Here is a 4501-nt window from a genome sequence, read left to right as displayed (position 1 = left end):
CGTTTGGCTCGAGCCCAAGAAAATAATATATAAATAAATAAATGATAAATTAAGGTGATTTTGAGAAAATTGAGTTTTTGTTTTCTTTTTAATGAATTTTTTTAACATTTCAGATAATTTTTTTATTTTTTTGGATATATCTATCTAAAATACGCTTAAAAAGTATAATGTTTATAAAAAAAAATTAAAAATTCACTAAATATATAAAATAAAAATATATGAACATTCAATATATTTTTGAATTTTTTGAATTTAATGAATTTTTTTTTAAAATTGTACAATTTTTTTACTTTTTAAATGCATTAAGATTAAGTGGATCAAAAAATTCAAAAAAAAAATGATTAAAATATTGTAAAAAATTATTAAAAATATAAAAATACGAATTAAAAATTCAGAAAATTATTTTTGAAAACTCAAAACCAAATAAAGTGAATTTTTTAATTTGAATTAGGGATAAGTATTATACTATGAATTTAAATGCTTATAAATTCTATACCTTTTTTTAATATTGATTTATTAGAATGAAACTAAATGTATTGGACTAGGATAGGGAGAGTAGTGAATGATCATATCATTTAAGGTGATTTATGATTTTATTTATAATGTATTTTTTTTTATTTTTTAATTAATCAAATATGGTAATAGATTTTTTAATGAAATAATTATTTCATTCTAGTGAACTAAATACCACCTAAGTTTTAAAATTTTTATTTTGCCTAAACACTTTTTGAAAATATTGATAGGTAAAAAAAAAAATTAAAAAACTTATACAGAAACAAGTTTGATTAATAGAACTGTACTGTAAGTCTCTTTAAAATAAATAACATGAATCATTTTATATTAATTTTAAAATATTTTATAACTTATAGGTGAAGGATGATTTCAGATGATTTATGATTTCATTTATAATATAATTTTTATTATTTCTTTAATTAATCAAATATGGAAATAGGTGAAGGATGATTTCAGATGATTTATGATTTTATTTATAATATAATTTTTATTATTTTTTTAATTAATCGAATATGGAAGTAGATTTTTTAATGAAATGATCATTTTAGTATAGTGAATCAAACAGCACCTAAGTTTTAAAATGTTTATTTGGCCTTGACACTTTTTTTAAGTTATTGATAGGTAAAATAAATTTAAAAAAAAAATAAAAAATGAAAAAAAAGAAGAAGAAGAATTAAAGGTAAATAAGGTTGATTAAGGGGGCTGGGTGGTAAGTCTCCTTAAAATAAATAACACAAATCACTTTATATTAATTTTAAAATATTTTTTATTAAAAGTTAAAAAAAAATTGTACATAAAAAATTAATAAAATATTCTTTTTAATTTTTGAAAACAAATTATACAACCTAAACCTAAAAAACAAAAGGGAAGAAAAGAAATTTGGATTGCCCCAACACAGCACAGGAAGTTTGAACTCAAGGCCTCTACTTGGGAGTGTTTGGGAATATGTTTTTGACTAAAATAATCAATAAAAATAAAATAGATTAAAATAGTTAATAAGATAAAATGTTACATTCAAATTATAATCATTTCACTTTTTCTTTAACAACTATCAATCAACTATAATAAAAAATCAACTATCATCTCAAATACAACTTTTATAACTAAATTCAAAATAATAACTACAGTAAAATAGTCAAGCTTCTAACCTGCCCACTATAAGACAAGGATAATATACACTATTGGGCAATGTTTGATTGAAGTATAAAAAGAGTTTAGCCTGGCTTTTTTCGCACCCCCTTCCGGAAGGCGAAATAAGCCCTACAGTTTGAACTCCCGCGGTTCTGAATCTAATTCCACAAGTGTAATGCGAAATAGATAATCATCAAAGAATCCAAATCCAACAAATTTTTTTGAAAAATCGATTTTGAATCAAATTGCCAAAAATTGACTGCTTTGCCAAATACAGAGTCGCCACCTAAATATTTTAGGAAATCTAGGAAACCTATGACTTGTGCCAAAGGCCACGTGTCCATCATCACCAAGATTGTCTTGGCTTGGGAACTTAGGTACGAGAGGGGAAGGTCATAAATTGAACATCCCCACTCGCCAGATCAAAGATCGGCCTCTACTAATCATGATATGAATCTTATATACATTATATGCTCTTGTTCCGATTATTAGGCTAGTATTACTATGTGATGCGCATACACACAAGTATAGACTAATTTGCAAGAATTGAAACACTTGAATTCATGTTTGTTTTGAAAATTGTTTCGAAAATATGTACCACTTGAAAAAACGATCGCATATAAACATTGCTCAAATTATTCAAATTCAAGTCTTCATCCACAGGCATTCAAGCAGTTATAGTACTTAATTAATTAGCCTCATAGCAAACATGTTAAGCATGGCAACAATCACACTCATGCAATATGTTAAAGCGAGTAAAGGCTCACCTAGTACTCCAAGCCAAAAAAAAACATGAGTTAGAAAAATGATGATTCCTAACTATGCGATATAACTAATGCAACACATATGATATGCAACTAATAGGCTTGGCTACTAACATGACATATGGATCAATGAAATAGCATGCGATCTAAGCACGTATTCAAAGAAGTATTAAATTAATAATGCAATTAGAATAATGAACCGAGTCTCAGTGTATGCAATACAAGTGGATGCAGACATGAAGTATGCTAATTGAAACATGATGTCCCTAAACTAATCATCATAAGCAGTTTAAATAAAAAGGAGAAAGACGTTGAGTTGGAAGACATACACATTATTACATTGCGCTCTCACAAAAGAGAATCCGAATGAACTAAGCTAATTAACTAACTAATTAAAGCTAAACTAATTAAGCTAATTATTACAAACCGAAATAAATAAATAGCTAAACTACTTAACTAATTCTTACAAACAATAATTAACTAACTATTCTAGTTAACTAACAACGGAATTGAATAACTAATTAATTACAACACTTTGCAAAATTAACTAGATACTACTAATTAATTACAACAATTTAAACTTAAACATTCTCGGTATGCGAGGGATGCTCATATACATGCTCGGTTTTCACCCGAAAAGCCACAGTTTTGCATCCGGAGAGCCTCTGTTGCACAATAGAACACATGCACTGTTGCCCACTTCCAAAATAACTCTGCTCTGCCTTACAAACACACTGCTGAATTTTGCATCAATGGCTGGTCGGCCAGTGATGAGGCTTGTCGGCCACCAGTGACAGCTAATCGGCTATGGAAAGTGGCTTGCTGACCACTGCTGCCTAGTTCACCTTGTTGCAACAGAGAATAGACAAAGTAATGCACAGGCTATTTCAAGGGTTTGTTTGCACAATCCACCCCTCCTTTTCATGAACAAATCAAAGAAGTAGTGAGCTTAAACCACAAACCACCAACTCAAGCAATTTCATTGCATGATGACTTGTGAACCAAAGTGTCCAAGTTTAATAAATGCAACAAAATGAAACTCTCAAAACCATCTCCATATCATGCATGATCAAGGGAAGTGGTGACCTTGAAACCTTGAATCATTTCATCACTAATGAGTATGAAATGGTTCAAGCTTCCATGTGTTCAATTAACGGCCAATTGAACACAACCAAATTATTATCTTTCACAATTTTTAGCCTCAATTTTACTCCATTTTAAATTACCAACTGTGTGTGTCAATTTCCAACCACACTGCCAACTTAGTACTCAACTAGAGAACACCGGCAGAATAGATTAAGCCTGAACGACCTGCAACAGAAAGAAGAGATTCCGACGATGGCTCGTCCACCCGGGGGTACTCCGACGATCAAGTTAGTAAAATATCTCTCAAAGATAACTAATAGTGCTTAACTCACTAGACAGAGCATAAAAGACATACCTTAGACCCATGGGGGTGCCTCTCTTTTATAGCCAACACAATCCTAGTCCCAATAGAAGCCTAGCTCTAATAGACTTAGGATTACTGCTAATCTTGGACTCCCAGTAGGATTAGGATAAACTTTCTAAGAGTTTTATCTTTACCCAAACTGAAATCTTCTCCCATTCTAGGACTCTTGTCCCTTATCCGCTTATCCCGGATTCCAGTATCTTCGTAGATAACCTCGACCTAGCCAAGATGATCTCGGTGTCATGACCAAGACATATGGCACCTCGGCTGGCACTTTGGTGACACCTCGGCCGGCACTTCGGTGACACCTCGGCCACGTGTTGTCATTCAAAAATTATGTCCTCACAAACTGCCCCCTAGGTTCTATTACCTCGGCATCCTAAGGTGATAGAACCTATATCATTCCTTCATTTAATCATGACCCCAGTTTAATTTCAACTTGTAAACTTTTCTCAAGTTTCAACAAGTGTTAAACATCATCTCAGTTTAACTTCAACTTGTAAACTTTTCTCAAGTTTCAACAAGTGTTAAACATAATCTCGGTTTACTCTTTTCTTCTCGGACTTAATCATCTTAGGCCGAGATCTTGTCTTCTGGGATCCGAGATCTGGAATCCGGGATTGGCTTACTTAGGCTAAGCTCT

The sequence above is a fragment of the Camellia sinensis genome, chromosome 15, assembly GCF_055761805.1.
Source record: "Camellia sinensis isolate YWXY chromosome 15, ASM5576180v1, whole genome shotgun sequence".
NCBI classification, from domain to species: Eukaryota; Viridiplantae; Streptophyta; class Magnoliopsida; order Ericales; family Theaceae; genus Camellia; species Camellia sinensis.
Note: the sequence above shows the minus strand (reverse complement) of the source record.